This window comes from Columba livia, chromosome Z (assembly GCF_036013475.1).
Source record: "Columba livia isolate bColLiv1 breed racing homer chromosome Z, bColLiv1.pat.W.v2, whole genome shotgun sequence".
Classification (NCBI taxonomy): Eukaryota; Metazoa; Chordata; class Aves; order Columbiformes; family Columbidae; genus Columba; species Columba livia.
Window position 1 is genome coordinate 52,833,308 of NC_088642.1, and position 18,772 is coordinate 52,852,079.

Below are 18,772 nucleotides of genomic sequence, written 5' to 3' on the forward strand. Positions count from 1 at the left end.
GAAAGTGCTTCATGCTATGCTGTACACAATAAGTCCTCAGAAGACATAGCCAACATAGTATCTCACAGTATTTTTCTGTCTCAGAATCTCAGGAAATCTACTATTATGCCTATCTTTTGTCTCATTAAGCAGGTAAGACATGAAAGGAAAACATTATTTTAAAATCACAAGTTATGTTTTAAAAAATAATTTACTTAAAACTAAAGCAGCCTGTTCAGAATAATGATGAAATAAACTAGATGCTCAGGGCAAAGTACCATTTTCTCTGAATCCCAAACACACAGATGCACTTAAGAATCATGTTTCGTGTGGGAACAGGCTGCCTAGGGAGGCGGTGGAGTCTCCTCTTCTGGAGACATTCAAAACCCACCTGGACACATTCCTGTGCAATCTACTCTAGGTGAACCTGCTATAGCAAGTGGGTTGGACTAGATAATCTGCAGAGGTCCCTTCCAACCCCAACCATTCTGTGATTCTGTGGGACTTCTGCCTCAGCCTGAGCTTGTCTGTTCTTTGCCCGTGTTGCTTGGTTCCTGCCCTGCAATGTGCTGCTCTGCCACCCACCAGCCTCTTTATTACTGATAGAGACAGCAGAGTGGATGAACAAAACTATTTTCCTACATACATCAAAATAGTTATTGGAAACAGGCCCACCTGAAGTATCTTCACCGCAAATTCAATACTATGTCTGTACTTTTCCAAAATGAAGAAGTCTGTCTAAACAAAGCGTTGCTCAGGGAGTGGTTCAGAGGCCTTCCAGCACTCAGCCTGCCTGGATAACATCTGTCCTGGGTACCACTGGACTGCTGAACTTCCTACACATTTGGACTCATATTTAGGAGACACGAGTGTCTTCCACTGGCATTAAAAGGGAGCCTTGGAAAGTTAAGGCCATTGTTTATGTGTTTAATTGCGGACCAACCTCATATATATCTAAAGTGAGGCTGTACATGCTAAAATCAAAACTTAGAGGTGAGAGAGGCCTTGGCTTCTACTTACATGCCTGTATGAGTTAATACCAAATGTATGAAAAGGAATTTCCACAGACTGGAAATATCTCTCTCACCTTTTCAGTCTCTGTGTTAATGTCTTACGGCTGTCTTGTGCATGTTGCAGACCAAATTTTCTTCTCCATGGGAGCACTAGTATTAAGTAGCAAAGCCTATTTTTGCACTTCCAGCTCTTCACAAGTTATTTTTATGTTTTGAAAATTAAAATGATAACTACTGAAACAGAACTATTATGCAATTAAAATGGTTTGGAAAGCTTCTATGGTTTTATAAAAAATGTAAAACCTTTTGCCCAGTATTAAAAGCAATTAAGAGATTCACAGTTTCTATTTCAACCTAGGAAAGAAGATGATCATCATTGATCTTGACTTCATATAAGGCACAAATATGTTATCCCACTTTTCCATGCTCACATGAAAGCACAGCTTTTTATGAAGGACATTTAATATTCTGCTATGATTAATCAGAGGGCTTTCTGTGCCACATATCCAGATAACTCATGGACATCAGATGCTCATCCTGCCTTGCCACTTAAGCAAGAACGCTCATTCCTGAATTAATGTTCTGATAATTATATAAACAGTACTATTAAAAAGCACCAAAAGTATTGCTGCTCTTGTCTTAGTAGATAACCTGTCCTTTGAAAAGACTCTTCCAAAGTACCTCCCCCAACATGTAGCTTATACTCCTGTTCTGCTTTCATTAATGATGTGTGGTAAGTCTTAACACGCAGCCATCCAGCCAACTCAACAGTCTGGTATATCCCTTTTATCAGAGGGTAGAATAATTACAGCTTTCATAGCCACCAAATTGACCCTTATTTTAAGTGGTTTAAATTATCCAGGGCTAAAAGATAAATCTGTGTTTCTCTCTTGGAATAATGAAAAGCACGTTCCTTTTTATGATCGTCATATTACACATTCATTCATTGTGTTACTTGGAAGCAATTACATTAATTCAGTTTCCATAAGGTAGGGGGAAAGAGAAAAGAAAGATCAAGGTGTTGCCACACTCTGATACTACAAACAGGCTATTCATGAACAGAGAAAAAGGAGGTGAAAAAAAATGTAAGTCAGATTCTCAGCTATGCTGGTATAGCAGGGAACAAGTTATTTTTCTTCATAGTAGTTAGAATATTTTCTTTTTAGTAGTAATAACTATCATGGTCTTTTGTTTTGGATTTAGTATGAGAATAATGTGATAACATACTAATGTTATCTCAACTTCCTATGCTTTTCTTTCCAGTAGCCAGACTATGTTTTGGAGTTGGTATGAAAAGAATGCAAGAACTCACTGATGTTTTGGCTGCTGCCAAGGAGACCAAGGATTTTTTCAGCTTTCCAGCTGCAGGTTCAAATAGCAGCTGGGAGGGAGAATAGTGGGACAGCACCTAGATTGACATTCAGCCTGGCCAAGCAGATATTCCTTACCATTAGCATCATGCTTGGAATATAGCTGGAGATGGCTTTTTCAGCTTGGCAGTTCCTAGTTCTGTGTTAGTTCACTCGTCTGCCATTTTGCAGGGGATTTTTTTGCCTTTTGCTGTTTTGGACTTTTGCCTTTTTGCTCTTTTTTGGGATTGGTGTTTGAGATAAGTGTGCTTTCTTTTCCAGGACTGGCTGTTTGGTGTGATTGTGTTTGAGTGCAAACTGCGGTCCAGATCTCTGTTCTGCTGCGATCAGCTGCATGGGACCAGATTTCATTAACTATTGCCTGTGTATGACTTATATAGGTTTGTTTGTTTGTTTGTTTGTTTTTGTTTGTTTTTTTTTTTTTTTCTTGTCTTATTAAACTGTTCTTATCTCAGCCCACAAGTTTCTCCCTTCCCTTTTGATTCTCTCCCTCATCTCATTTAGGGAGGGGAGAGGGTGAGCAAGCAGTGGCCATAGTTCTATTTGCAGGCTGGAGTTAAACCACAACATCAGCTAAAATATATTAGGAGAGATGTGATCCCAGGAGCAGCTTCAAATACCACCAGCTAAGGGACCATTGTGAATGGAGTATCCTGGCACACGAGCAACCGAGGCACCCACCTGAGTGTCAGGACCTGCAGCTGTAAGCTGTCACATCACAGGAGAGGGAAGAGGAGACCTGTACATCCTCTTATCATCCACTGCCACGGATCAGAGAAGATAATAATTCAGGAATAAGATTATTTTATTTTCTGAAGTATTATTCAGTGTGGAGGCCCTGCAGCTATGTCTACCAAAGCATGATACATATAATAGGGCACAACTGGTATCCAATACGCCAAAGGCAGATTTCTGCTAACACGTAAAGGTAAGATATTGAAATCCTGAAAAGCTGAGGAATTTTGCCACAACAAACAAAAAACAGGGATAAAAAATTGTATCATGACATTACCAGAAACAGATCTACAGAGATTTGTGAAGTGTATCTTCACTGACATCTGCTCCCAAGCAGCACCGTTATTAGCACATTCGCATTCAGTAATTATCTTACCATTCCTTAGCTAGACTTAGAAGTTATGCAGATCAAGATGGAGCAGATACGAATTTTCATCGGGTGCTAATTAAATCACCTAGGGTTTACTTAATGGGAATTTTGCCATCAGGGCAGAAGGAACAGAATCAGACTCACTGTTTTTGGTGCTGATCAGCTATGCTTGAGACCCACACTCCAGTACAACAAATAGTATTCCAGATGATTTTTTTTGATCGAGTGCTCATCAGAAAAAAATATTTCATTATGTGTCAATATTACATTTTTGATATAGGACAGTATAGTGTAATAGCTAATACTGTTGTTTGAGACAATGTTCTAGTTGTATCAATGCTGGGAAGAGCCTAGCCTTAACTAGGGTTCCTGATTCCTGTTTTGCCCTGCCTGGCCCCTGAGACAGGTCAGGAACTGGTGCTGGCTGGCTGGGCTCAAACTTAGTTACCCACAAATATTTACTCTTCAGGTCTGAAGTATAAGCATCCTTCTGGCCAGTGTTAACAATGACCTATGTCAGCTCATAATCACAGACGCGGTTATAACATATGTTAAGCAGTCATATTTCCAGTTCAGCACAAAGAACAATTACAGGACTTTACACAGTGACAGGGACAGAGCTGAAACAATAAGACCACCAACTAAGGCAACAGGCAGAAGGGCTTTCTCATTCCAAAAGGAATTAGGGGATTATTTGGCAAGCTGTGTATGCACAGCAAAAAAATTAGGGGAGGAAGCCAGCAGGCAGAAGGAAACAGTTCAATCTAAGAAGAATGAAAGAGTAAGTTTCCCAGGAAACAAACTCCTGTGGATGTAGTGAACCATCTACTGATGTTTGTTCCTCCTGTGTTGGAGGGAATAGGGACTTCTGTTTGATCTAGACACTGGATTCATAGCTGTTCCCCTGTCCCCACTCGTGACTGATCACACTTGTACAGGGGTTTAACTCCAAAGTGTCTGTAGAAGACAGACACTAAATCGGAAATTAAAATGGAACTAAATGTCAGCAATTTTGTGCTCTCCAGACTGAATCTACTCGTGCCTTCACTTCCAATGAAGTAAACTTTTATAGTAGCTGAGATCATAGATTTTGAATGAAGCTGTTGGGCACAGTAATTCAGATTTACATTTTTTAAAAATAGCTGTCAAAGTTATAGGTCAATCTGTTAGCACAATGTTTAATTTTTCTTTCTCCTCAGCAAGGTTGCCTGGAAACATGGAAATAGTCTGAGGAATCCCTTTTTGAAAGTGTGGTATCACTTGAGAAATCAATATGGCCACTTTATAACTGCTATTTTTATTCAAAGATTTAGAACCTCTGAGATAAAAAAAACCCAAACACCACAACTTGTAGTAATTTTAAACACACCTGGCACACAGCTAGCAACGTGGAGGAGGACTTTGTTCAGCACAAAGCAATCTGTCACTTTTGCAATTACAGTGTACACTGGTATTTCTCCTGGCACAAGTAGCAATCACATTCAAGGCAGAGCTTCTCTTGCAATATGCAGACTCAGGACTAAGGGCTGACTGGCTTCACTGAAAGGAGAGCATATTATTTTTAACCATAGGCCATGAAATTGCAGCATGAAGTGTAGTAAGAGCACAGAAGTATGTATACTTACAGTGTCTGTTGCTGACAGACAAACAGAAGTCTTATGGCTGAAGCAGCTCATTCAAACAATGCTAGTGGAGAGACATCCATCTAGGTTTGCTGTCAGCTCATATACTGTTCCACATCGTGCATGGCTGAGAAGGGCAAGGAGGCAAGGACACACAGCAACAGAGAGATGACTGGGTCAGTCATATTAAATGGTCAAGGGGAGAAATAATCATGCAAGATTTTTCAGAAAAACAGCTCCACACTGTGAGTCTCTCATCTGCCTGTGCTGAACTCTCTGCTCATTAATAATGGCCTTTAGGGAACACTTATGAAACATGAGCATCAGTCATTGCAAGGGGCTTTTTGCGTAAATCAGCTAGGCTGCAAGATTTCTTGTAATGCAGGGGATTTATCAAAGCTTTTGATTGTTTTTCTTTATTGGATTATGCAGAAATTTAAGAATCCAATCCACCCTTAATTGCGTGTAAAAGCATAATCACACAGGTTATTCCCTTGAAATTCCTGGGACACATGTATGGGTTTAAAAGAACTGTCTGATCATAATCCATGATTCTTGGCCAGCTTCATCTTCCTACTGGTTTTGTAGATCTACAGGTGAGCCTGCTCCTTGCACCCTCCCTGTCCCACAGTTGTGCTCTTCTATTTTTCATATTCCTCAGCATCTTGCCTTTGTAGACACGATATAAGCACAAAAATTGCTGAACTATGAGGATGCTGAATATTACACTGTGAATGTAATAAGCTGACGTGGCTGGAAAAGGCTTCAGCGGAGTCAGTTGCACCATTGTGCAGCCAGGACTTGAGGTTGGTGCAGGCAGAGCAAAAAAGAAGACAGAAGGCAGAAGACAGTGCCTTCTGGAAAAGCAGGGTGAACAGTTTATATTGAATAATTAATATGATGTGCTTCACCATTCTCATTCTTCACAGATTGTCTGTCAGCAGGCTTATGATTTTCTCATTAATTTTCTGCATGGAAAAATAATCCAGGTTGATTTCTGCCAGTGATATTGTTTGTTAGTGGGGTCAGAGTGTTCAGTATGCAGACTCATGGATTGGACTGCTTGCTTCTGGCTCTACAAAAATGCCTTTTATTCTGTCACCTCACCTGCAGAGTGACATTGTTCAAAGCCTGGTCCTACTACAATTGAATTTACTCCAGGATCTTCATTGACTTGAATTATATTAAAGAATATCCTGCAGCCATATGCCAAAATCAAATCACTGCAGCATGAGTACTCACACTGAAAATAAAAACAAAGCCAGAGGAGTTTATATTCCACATGCATGAGTCTTCTTGTCCAAAATGTTACTTATATACAGAGGACATGACAAAAAAATGCGTATGTCCATGCTTGTTCTTCGTTAGATCAGAGTATGAGAAGCATAATTCACTTGTAGCCGAAAGTTGTTTTACATTGATATATTTAACAGCAAAATTTGACACAAGGCAGGAAGGCCAAGAGCTGATATCAAGCAAACTTTTGAGTTTTGTGGCCTTCAGCTAGAGCTAAGATGACTCAAATAGTATAACATGCAATTCCAATAACCCTACAGGGATGCTGTTCAAGAGTGAATGTAAATTATGATGAACTTATGCATCCCTGGAGATTTACTCAAAGAGAATACAGAGATGATTGCCTTTGGGATGAATGAAGGCTGCAGTACTGACTGTGCTATACCCACATTAACTTCTGTAAGCAAGACATGAAGAATGATGGCAACAGAAGCAGAGAATTGTTCTCAGGAGGGTTCCGAAGGAGCCGCTCCACGGGTGAACGCTTGTCAGAGAATCTGGGGTATCTCCACAGCAACTTGTTTCTATGACACTCCTGCTACAAGCATAAAGTATTGATCCATACAACTCTACAGATGTAAGCCTTGGATTTCAGTAGTGTCTCAGTACGCAGTACGGTCTCCGACAGTACACTGCTGTGGCACTGTTTTCAAGGGCAGTGCATCCCTGGAGAAAATTCAGCCGCTCTAGCAGGGACACAAGCACATGCACTCAGATGGACACGGCCTCTCCGCTATTGATGCAGATGTTGGCATAATAAGGTGACCAGTCATACAGGGGAAAGTTTAAGCATAGGCAGGACAAGAAATAGTCTTCAGGAAATGATTATCAGGTAAACAAACCACATGGGTTAGAATTTTTATTTTTTTTTCAGGCAAATCAAGCAACCTTAACGGTGTTTGATTTACAGTTTACCAATGCAAGGATCACTCTGGGCCTGTTTCTTAATAATGTGCAATAGGAATGCTAGTACTTCAGAACGCTGGGGTGCAGACAGCAATTATATTCCCAGTCACCTGAGTTCTATCTCACCCCTAATCAGCTGGCACCTCTTAGGACCACTCTTCATTGTCTGCTTCATTGCCAAAGGCTGCTGTGAGAGTGTGCTGTAGTTTTACTCTCTGACAGACCCACTCACCCCACTAGAGGGTTATACTTGGAAAATGAGGAGTGCTAATGTAATCCAGCCACTTAATTTGAGACAGAGGCAAACCAAGTGGCTACAAAGTAAAACTGAGTGTTTTTTCTGCAGTGCCTTGTCTTTGTTGTGGCCCACAAGAAGATGGTCACCCACAAAAGGGGCTTTTCACAGGGGCACTCTAACTGTGCAAGCAGAAGGCTTTATTCAGAGGGATCTTTAATTAGCAACTGTAAAGAAATGCTGCTGTGGAAACTTGCATAAAATATACTCAGGGTTATGATAGTGAAAGCAAGGGAGGAACCTGAACTGCAGGGGAAGACAAAGTAAGAGGGATATGAGTTGGAAATTACAGATAAGGTTTCAAGATTACTTGGTTGAGCCATTCACTGAAACTGATTCACTGAAACAGGCTGCTTAAATCTTTCTAGCCTAGACACTGTTAAGTTGTACACCAACAAGAAACTCTTTGCTGGTCTGCCTTGCATTTGCACATACTTTTAAAGCAGCACAACAGGTGCTTTGCTAATGGCTAGGAATTGCTAAACTTTAATAGCAATGTTAAATTCAGATTCATAATTTGTTAAGTTTATAACTCGGATGATGCCTAAAACATTACCGTGAATTTTCACTGGGCTGATGTTTGCTTGAACAGATGGCTTACGCATTACCTGTATGTCATACAGAAACTACAGTAAAAAACTCTCTGGGAAAACAAAACAAAATGATCCACCCACCCCAAACCAAAACACAAAACACCTTAATAGAGAGAGAAGATGGGTTTCACTGACTTATTAACGCTCTTTCCTTTGATACCAAAGAACAACTGGCCACTGCATTTAATTATAGTTGGCCAGGTTAATGAACGATTTATTGTCATCTTGACGAAGTCCCATTAAAAAAAATCCATTTATCTCAGGAGTGCAGGTGTCTTATCCCACACTGTTCTTCACAGATCTTCCCAAATATAACTCAACACATTGCTATAACACAACAAACCTGCAGAAACAGAAACTAATCTGTTTTGAGCTGTGTGCCTCATGGAAAGAGGAGGAAATTAGACTCTTGACTACACTAGCATAATTTTTTTCTTGTCTTCGTCCTTAGGAGGGAGTTCAGACGACCAGAACAACCTGGAGGGTGATTTACATGGAGAAGTTCAGAAAGCTGGGATCTTACATGCTCTTTCCCTTGTCGCCTCTTTTATAAAGAGAAGAGAAAACCGCCGAGAACGCCAAAGGCGTCAGCAGCGCTCCCGCCAGAAGCGCTGCCCTTCTCAGGCAACCGGGCTTGAAGAGCTCACTGCTGCCTTCACACCCAACCATTAAAGCGTTTCACTTCACCTTAACTACCAAGACAGAACTACTTGGAACAAAAAAACCCCGACCATCGCAGCCGCTAACCGCTGCTCTGCCCCTATGCGAGGGCACCTCTGCCACAGGGGGGCAGCCTCCGCCGCTCATCCCGCGGGCGTTTAAAATGGCGGCGGGCAGCTGCTGGAGAGGCGGTGGTGCTTCTTGCATGGGCGCCCATATCCCCTGCTGACAGGGGCGCAGGTTTCGCTAACACGTAGCAGGAGATGAAGAACGGTTGTGTGGCCAGCCGAGGTGCCAAGGGCGCTCCGGGCGGCCCTCACGGGGGCGGCGGGGGGAGAGGAGGGGGCGGCTGCCCCCTCCTCTCCCCCCGCCGCCCCCGTGAGGGCCGCCCGGAGCGAGTCCGCTCCTGTGGTGCCGCAGACACGTTGCTGGTGAAAGAGATGGGAAGGATGCGTTGAAAATAAGATGACTAAAGGGAGTGCGTAGGTTGGTAGAGGAGACTGAGGCGATACCTCATGGCGGCTACAGCTTCCTGACAAGGGGAGGAGGAGGGGCAGGAGTTCATCTGTTCTCTTCAGAGAATCACAGAATGTCAGGGATTGGAAGAGACCTCGAAAGATCACCTAGTCCAATCCCCCTGCCGGAGCAGGGACACCCAGATGAGGCTACACAGGAATGTGTTGAGGTGGGTTTTGAATGTCTCCAGAGAAGGAGATTCCACAACCCCCCTGGGCAGCCTGTTCCAGTGTTCTGTCACCCTCACTGAAATTTCTTCTCAGATTTAAATGGAACCTCCTGTGTTCCAGTTTGTACCCATTGCCCCTTGTCCTACCATTGGTTGTCACCAAGAAGAGCCTGGCTCCATCCTCATGACACTCACCCTTTACATATTTATGAACATTAATGAGGTCACCCCTCAGTCTCCTCCAAGCTAAAGAGACCCAGCTCCCTCAGCCTTTCCTCATAAGGGAGATGCTCCACTCCCTTAATCATCTTTGTTGCCCTGCACTGGACTGTCTCCAGCAGTTCCCTGTCCTTCTTGAACTGAGGGGCCCAGAACTGGACACAGTATTCCAGATGTGATCTTATTTTAGTGACCAGTGACAGGACCCAAGGGAATGGCAGAAAGATGAGCCACGGAGGTTTAGGTTGGACATTAGGAAAAGATTCTTCGCCCAGAGGGTGGTGGAGCACTGGAACAGGCTCCCCAGGGAGGTGTCACAGCCCCAAGCCTGACAGTGTTCAAGAAGAGACTGGACAACACCCTCATACACATGGTCTGAACTGTGAGGTTGTCATCTGCAGGGAAAGGAGTTGGACTCAAAGATCCTTGTGGGTCCCTTCCATCTCAGGACATTCTATGATTCTGTGAATGTCCCGATGTAGAAGATTCTGTCTTCAGGTTTTACATGAGAGCTAAAGGTAAGCTTCATGTTTGCACTTGGGGAAACAGTAAATAGGCCAAGGAGCAGAATAATCTGCTTGCCTGATGAAGACGGCAAAAAAAAAAAATTCCTCTGGGTTTCTTTCCCCCTCCTAGATATTTCTCCTCACAGACTAGGAAAAATTCTTAGCAACTTTTACCTTAAAGTGCGGAGTAAAGCAAATAGAGATAATTTCTTGGAAAAACTTGGATCAAACACTAACATTGATGAGAGCTGCCAATATTCTGTAAGTATTCACAGTCACAGCAAGGTATTTTGTCTCTTTGATTTACTGCCCAGGCTTGCAGTTGTATCGTAACAGGAGAGATGCTTATGGGGCGTGAGACCTAGTGTAACTTTATTTTTGTATCAGAGGAACAGAGACAAGCTGAAATAGAAGAGGTGGCCACTCTCCTCCAAACTGAAACCAGAATCAAATGTGTTTTGGTTCTGTGGGGGGTGGTGGTGGTGTTTGTTTTGGTTTATATTTTGTGATTTTTTGTTTGTTTTGTTTTTTTCATTTGTCTATTTCCTTCTAACTTAAGGGCAGAAACTAATAAGCCACATGATCTAGTGTTATAATGGGTTTTCCTTGCTGTCATATTTGATGTGATTTTGGGACCTCAGAAGGTAACAGTGCGCCTCAAATGGTATAGAATCATACCCTGGGTTATTAAGGTAATTGAGCGTTATGAACTGCAGTTGAGCATCGTGCAAGTGGTAACCTTAATGCCTTATTTTTCTGGCAAAATGCCCCATGGGATTCAGAGAGACTGCAGCATACCATCACACCGCCCTGCACTCATTTGTGATGGACTCACTGCTTGAAGCTGGTGTAGCAAGAGTTGGGGAAGTAGGAAATATTTCGTATATCCCACTGAGCTCTATCAGGTGGGATTATTGGCTGGAACCTTCATCTCAACTCACTAATGATTCCAGCCAGCAGGCTATCATAGGGGACAGTCAGTCTACACAGGAGATCTTGTAGTTGCTCATGTTGTTGCAGTTTCATCTCTAGGCCTCATCCCTGATTTCTTGACAGAGCAGGAAGCAAAGCTCTTTGTAGCCTGGTTTTGCACCCCAAGGAATTCAGGTGAAAATTGGCTTAACTATTTACATTTTCTGATTTCTCCCAGAAATGCCTCTCATGGATTCTGCTGCAGCTACCACTAATGAAAGCTACAGATGCCATTCAGAGAGTCAAGTTCCCATTTTGGTGCAGTGTAAAGCATCTGTTCTGAATTCAGCACATGTATCCTGTCTCACTGATGCTAAAGGAAATTATGTATGTGGAATTAATAGAGGGCATACCTGAACTAAGCAAGCCAATTTATAGTCTCAGTTACACTACTGTAAAGGTAAGGTAGTTAATTAACTTCTTGTGTGCTAAATTTATACAATTGATAACACTAAATTGGTCTAATTCAACGATATATATATGTATATATATATATAGAGAGAGGTATTTACATTTCTGTTTCTACCATGGTTGATTTGAGGCTTGGGAAGCCACCTTATGAGTTTACAGAGCAATCACTATTAATCCACAACGTGGTGCTGTTGGCATATTCTGGATGTACTGCTGCCGAATACAGATGTTTCTTTAGTCTGTTTGATTTAGCTAAACTTTTGTCCAGGTGGCATTGTTAACTAAGGACAGAATTTAAACAGAATACTTCACATTTCTTTTTCCAGGCACTCAGCCTCCCTGAACAATAAGGGTCCTGTTCTAATTGCAATTTCATGTATCTGGATTAGTTTTCAAGTTTTTCAACTGTGCTCATGTCATGTTATTGTTATTTATAAGTGAATGTTAGTGTTCTTTGACTGGGTGCAGGACTGCAGAAGGCTGGCTGTCCAGGACTTCGTCCCTCAGCATATGAAGTAGTGTGACCTCAGGGTTTTAGATGACAGCTGTGGACTACACCATCTAAAAGGGCTTCCTTCAGTGTGAAGCTCTGTGTACAGGGCAGCCTAATGCAGGAGCCAGGATAACACATCTTACAAGCAAGTGGTGTGTGATAGTTACCGGTGTCCTCTACTTTATGATTGAGAAGAAACAACACATTTGATAGTGGATCTAACTTCTCTACATTATGCCAACACATGCTTTTGTCTACATTATACCATGACAGTTCAGCTCTCTGACAAGAAGATAATGTCCGGTTCCTATGCCCATAAACTGCTGGCATTTCTGAGGCAATTGCCAGTGACTCCTATCTATACCATTTTGTACCACCCTAAATAAGTTACTCTCATTCCTTTAGAATTTACTACTGTCTTAGTTATTGGGGAGAATTAGGCTACTTTTACTTGAATCATTGATTCACCAGCTACAGGTCACAAGAAGCAAGTTCCTTCCAGCTTCTCAAGTAAATCAGCCCTTGCAGGCCTTTCTGCCCTTTCTTGAATTCTCTGTCTACTTTGACTCCTTGACTCTCATAAAAAAAAAAGGGACTGCTGCTTCACAAAATGATAGGTCTTTGATTTTGTTGAGCCTCACTGGTGAATCTAGCTTGAACATCCCCAAATTACAAAATAACAAAGAAAGTCCAGTCTTTTTGTCTTGGTTATAAGGCAGGATTTCAGGCAGTTTGGGTATGAGATCTCAATTGATGTGTCTAGACCTGGTTTCTAACCAGTGCTCACCTAGCTAGTTTAAAATAATTACTAGATATTTGTGTAAATGTACTCTGGAGGACACATAATACATTATATCAAGGAAATTAATTGCAATTCTGCAATGGATAAAAGTTTTCTAGTGGCTTTCAAATTTTTACTAAGTGAAACAAGATGGCCACATTTGCTGAGAAGAGAGATGGTTAATCCTTGTTTGAGAAATCAAGTGCAAATTCTGCACAAGGAATCTATGTTGCTTTATAGGAGAGATCCCTCATTTTAGATCTGTGTGAAAGAGTATTATGTATTAAAGCTGCAGACAGTATATTGCAAAACATTGATGAAAACAGGGCACATTGCCAGTGGACCACTTGATTAATGTGCACAATGAGCCTGGTGATCTCTTATCTTTGCATTCAACATATATAAGGCTTAATTTGTAAAGGCCAACTATCATTATTTCTGTGCTTAAACTTACTTTAATGTATATATTCTGGTATCCAATTGTTGACGGTTTTACCTATACATTTTAAAGTGTGTGTCACAATTTTCATTGAAACATACATTACACAAACTTTTTCAGTGGCAAGTTGTAACAAAGCTTTTTTTTGAACAGTAGTTTCTTCAGCTACATTATACTGCCAAGATGCCTGCCGCTGTTCTATGAGACACTGTTTTCACTTGCCAAAAACTTAACATCTTTCAGAGGCGAAATTTTCCATGTTACATATCTGCTTTGGGCTGATACATATCTAAAGTTCAAGCTCAAACAGTGCTGTCATTTCTCGGAATATGTTCAGGATGATAAACAAATCCTTTTTTATTGTTAAGAAGAGCTGCGTGCTCTGTAGAAAGGTTTTTGATGTGGCACAGAGACTGCTTTTTCCAGCTGAAGGTTTTTCTAGCCTGCATGACTGTACCTCCATCTGGCCAGGTTAGAACATTTGAAAAAGCTTGATTTATATGTGCTCATTAAAAGCTTTTTCAGAACACAAAGCTATTTTTAGCCAAGAGATCTCAGTTGCAGTGAGGGTGCTGCATCCTCTCTCACTCCAGCTGCCCTGTACGCTGCTGTCAGGCCCAGAGAATGGCAGAGAATACTTAGTTCCAGGATGAGCATCTTCCAGTACTTGTGCCCACTGTGTATGTGGAGGGCCTTTTCCAGATAAGATACTAAAAGAGGTGGTAGACTGGGACAGGATAGTTGTCACTGCTACTGGAAAAAGGGAGAGCATCAGGGCAAAGCAGCATAAAGAGCTTGTTAAAGGACCATTCCCCAGGTAGAAAATGTCTCCTGCCAGAACCTGGAGTTGAATGTAGGATTTCCAATCAGTGTCTTCCTCCATGGCCAGAAAAGAGCTGTCAAATCCACTGGCAAAATATGTTTCATATTTTCCTTCACTGGCTTACCCGGTTTAACAATTCACAAGCATCAGCAAGTGCTCTTTTAGCCCAAACTGAGAATCTGTATGGCCTGGAATTTCTATTTTTGCAGTAAAAGAGCAAAGTTAATAACATTAAAAGAAATTTGACACTCCAAAGTGAAGCACTCCAGATTTGTGATGTGCAGGCATTCCTTCCCTTACCTTATTTCCTATGAAACCTCCAGATTGAGCAACAGATAATTCAGGGATTCTGGAAACAGCAGCCTTATTTACTTCAGAGCTTTCCTACACTCCCACACTGACTGTCTTCCACCCAGAATTTTGCAGAGGCTGTTTGGAAAAATAGGATGTACTCATGTACTTAAAGCCAGCAGGATAGCATATGCATGAAGGGGCCACGTTTCAATGACCTTATATTCTTAGCTCCTAACTGAAGTTTTTAGACTGCAGTGTGTTTGATTTTGCTCAGTTTAATACAGATTTGGAGAGGGAGAAGAGGTTCTAAGATCAACTGAAGAAAACCAAAAGACTGATGCAGGATAAATCTTACCTTGTTTAAAGAGGAAGTAAACCAGGTATCAGAGTTTTCTTAGCTACGGCAATGGTAAGATTTAAACAGATTTCTGTCTTTAAATGCTTATTCAATTTCCTATAAGTTCTGTTTTTTTTTTCCCCTTTTAATTTCTTTTTCTTTTTTTCCTTTTTTTTTTTTTCTTTTCCCCTGCTTATAATTAATGAAGAACTGAAAGGTAAGCTGCAGTTTTACAGAAAGGTAAGGACCTAATAGTTTGTAAGTACTTAAGTTCAAAAAATGGCCAGTGCAAAAAAAGTGTGCATCTGTTTCAGTTCAAGTGACAACAAGCATTTCGTACTGGCCAGCTCCTGGAGGTTTGAGGCTACAGTCTTTACAGGCACAACTCTATTGACTCCCCTGAATAAGCCAAATGCACTCCAACTGTTTTTACTTTCTTTCGTTTCAAAATAGAATTTGGCCTGGCTGCATCTCTGATCCTGTGGGGCTTTGACGCAAACTGGTGTAAAGCCAAAAGATTGCAGGTGTGGAGTGTTGTACATAGCTCTGCAGGGTTAAACAATGACAGCAGTTCTCTGCAAGCTGTTGTTACATTTCTCTATTTTATGGCCATCTCTTGTATTGGGTAAATATATCTGTGACTCTGTTCCAGGTATCCTTTTAACAAAGACATAAAGAAACGGAACTATATTCTGGCCTTTAAAACATTCTCACTTTCCCAATCCTGAACACCAGCCAAAATCAATGAGAATCTTTGGAAACACTTAGTCTATTCAGCAATTAAGCTTTGTTATTAGTGAATAGCTGAATTTACATGCCCACCAGTATTCTTTTTAACACTACTTGCCTGAATTAGAAAGAGTCTGAAGTTCTGCAATGTGAAACTCATTGTTTAGTGTCCCCCTTCTGAAGATATGGGCCCCATAACCTCTTCTTCCTTGTATGTCTTTTCTGTCTGTCTTAGGTTCCTCTGAGGTGCTGTTAACTCTGCATATTAGCCAGGTGACGTTGGTTTGAAAACAGGCCTTTTGGGAAAGGTCCTCTTTTTGCATAGGATGGGACAGAGAGTAGGGAAGTGGCTGGAGATCAGTCTATTTTGTTTCATTGTTTACTACAAATTGTTAATTCTTTTCCTGGGTGACCTTGTGTAAATATTTACATTGCTTTGGAAATTTAGTGAGCTTTTGTGACGATAAAGGGCAATACTCCACACATTCTGCTTTGGTGTTTTCAAAAGAATGTGACTGGTTATGTATCAGGCCAGATTCACCTGTGAGACTGTCTCAGGGTATGTGTTGCGTTTCTCCGTGGTAGAATGGACCTTCCCTAGTCTGGATTTGTGTGATACTGTTGTAAAGGCAGACAGTGTCACTGTCCGACACCCTTTCTCAGGTGTCTTCTGGAATGGAGGAAGTAACCTTGGAGGTGCACTGGGCAAACAGTGACGTACTGTGATTCAGATCACTTATAATACTTGAAGCCAGAGGCTGTTTATTTTGGTGAAGACAGAAATGGCTCTGAAAATGTCTAAAGAAGAACTGAGACAGAATTTCTTTTCTTAGGAATGCATGAAGATGTGCAGTTGTCTTCAGAGGGTGGTAGGCTTTCTGAGAAAGAGTGATATTTCAGGATTATGTTTGTCTTGGCTGGCTGGGGTAAGGAAAAAGCTTGAGGCCTGAAAGAGGAAAAGGAACGAGCATTCAAGAGGAGCTCAGCTGAATTACGTGGTGTGGCAAGAGGATAAAGGAGGTCATGTAGAGGAGATGCAATCAGGAACAGATTTTTTGTGTGTGTGACAAATTAATACACTCTCACACTCACTGGGATCCTACCTTCTCCATTCAAGGTGCCAGGACTTGTGTGGGGGCTTTTTCAGTGCTGTCAGTTGCTATACTTCATTAATGACCCTTAAGGGGCTAACATTAACACCTGTTTGTACTTATTTCCTGTCACTGTTTACTCTCCCAGATGGCACAAACACAATATGCCCAGTGTATTAGGCATTTGTGAGTAATGCACTCTTTGCCAGCCAAATGCCATTCATGTTAAATGTGGCAGCTATTTCATAGCCTGAAGAATCAGTTGTCTAAGTCAAAAGCAGAAACTGCAGAGAAATCTTAGATTCTCAAAAAAAAAGAAATAGCCCAATTGTTTGTCTTTTATGTAATAGTTTGTTTTCTTGTACCAAAAGTGTAGAACTGAGGAGAAGAATCAACTTAAAATCTAAATGAGTGCCTGAGATTGAGATGGGTGGCTCTGTTGCAGTTGGATGGGTTGTATATGTGATCCTGAAGCTGTTATTTCATGACCAGAGGATGTGTGACTTTGTTCTGATGACTGAAAGCCACAGATATTGGAAGATGTTGCTGCAGAGAATAATGTGTTAATAGTCTCCAGCTTTTGAATTAAGTCTCGCCTTGGGAAGATACTTAAACAAGTAACCAGAAGGCTGATAAACAGTGTTTCTGGAGTGCTCTGAGAAGTGAACCAATACTGGCCAAAATGTGTCATGTATGTGTCATGCATGACTTCAATTTCCAGTTCTCCCAGAGCAGGGAACATGTGTTTTGTTTTTTTTTTTTTCCTAGGACTGTAGTGTACCATGTCCATTTCCAGTTCTAGGGAAGTGTTTTACATTGATAGTAGTAAGAAAAACACCATGTTAATGCCAACTATCTTGGCTTTATCAGATAAAAAAAAATATTGACATATGCATTTGGGAATTTCCAGCCCAGCAGCCAAAGTTTGAAAGATGAGTAAGTGAATACCTCTGCTAACCCATAGCACAGTTGTTCATGAAAATCATTACTGTATAAATTGCTACATTCTGCACAGGAAAGGTCAAACAGTGTGCTCATGCCAGCAGTGGGCCTATAGACGCATTCTTACGGGTCAGATTGTGTTATTTAGAGGATGAATCCCTGACAGCCATGCCTTGATGACAGAGATGATGCTACAACATTTATCTCTTGATTCCACACAGGAAAATAAACAAAGCTTATTATTTTACTAGACCAAGCAAAGCAAAGACCTCATGGAGTTGTGAATGCAATCAGTTATTGTCGAGGTCCTTAATGTGGCATATGTCTCTCTGTTGCACTTGTGTATAAATGTTAAATTCAATTAAGAATGTGAGCCAGTTTTTAGCTGAATAAACAGGACCATTTAAGATACAGATCTTGAGTACTGTTTCTTTATTCATAAGATCTTACACATCTGAGTGAACACGATCTTATTCACTCATTAGCCCCTCCCAGGATGATGGATAATTTGACAACAATCCTATTGAACCTGGACACTCTGTTCTTGTAAGTAAAAAGTTTCTGAGAAAGGAGATAAAGAGTAAGGAAAAAGCTGCAGCTGGAGAAAAGCCACTGAATAGTGGACAACTGGAGGATCAATGAGATTTCATCTTTCCCCAGGCTATCACAGCAGAGAGGGTTTTTAATACAAGGACTCAATGTCACAAACAGGTGGTACATCCATTTTATGTTCCCGTGCTGCACCAACATCATCCCCAACATACAGGTAAGAGTAGCTTATGGGTAAGGGGACACAACTAAAAAAATATTGACTTTGTTCTCCTTTGTTCTCCTTGTCGTTTTGGAGTCTCTTCTCTTAGAATCAATCCTTGGGCTTTTGTGGATGTTGGGATATGGCTGCAAAATGCCATAGAACAAATGTACTTACGGTTAAATATTTTTCTGTCAGTTTTACCAAGCTTGATATCCAAAACTTTTAGCACTTTGTATGAAAAATTCCTTTTTTCTTTTTTTTCTGGTTAACATGTGCCAGACTCATGCATTGCAACACTATAGTGGCCATGGGCAAACTGGCCTCCTGGAAACCAAGCAATTGAAGAAGATGCTTAAGAAGATGAAAGGAGTTAGAAACACAGAGAGACACAGAAAGACTCAGGGTGTCTGGCTTCAATGGTAATGATTTTGATCTGAGACTTCTGTTGTTCCCTGGA

The 18,772-nt window shown here is 41.2% G+C and overlaps 1 long non-coding RNA gene across 3 annotated transcripts in view; it reads left to right on the forward strand.

The window, feature by feature from the left end:
• The first annotated feature begins 9,259 nt into the window (after positions 1–9,259).
• The window catches only part of LOC110363008 (uncharacterized), a 28,917-nt gene continuing 19,404 nt past the window's right edge, over positions 9,260–18,772 (forward strand). Inside the window, exons 1-5 of one of the 3 annotated variants that reach the window (XR_002420810.2) lie at positions 9,260–10,261; positions 11,400–14,871; positions 15,008–18,107; positions 18,222–18,327; positions 18,595–18,734. This is a non-coding gene — a long non-coding RNA (uncharacterized LOC110363008). Of the gene's footprint in view, positions 10,262–11,399; positions 14,872–15,007; positions 18,328–18,594; positions 18,735–18,772 lie in introns of all 3 variants that reach the window. The other 2 variants (XR_010468939.1, XR_010468938.1) reach the window with 2 other exon arrangements.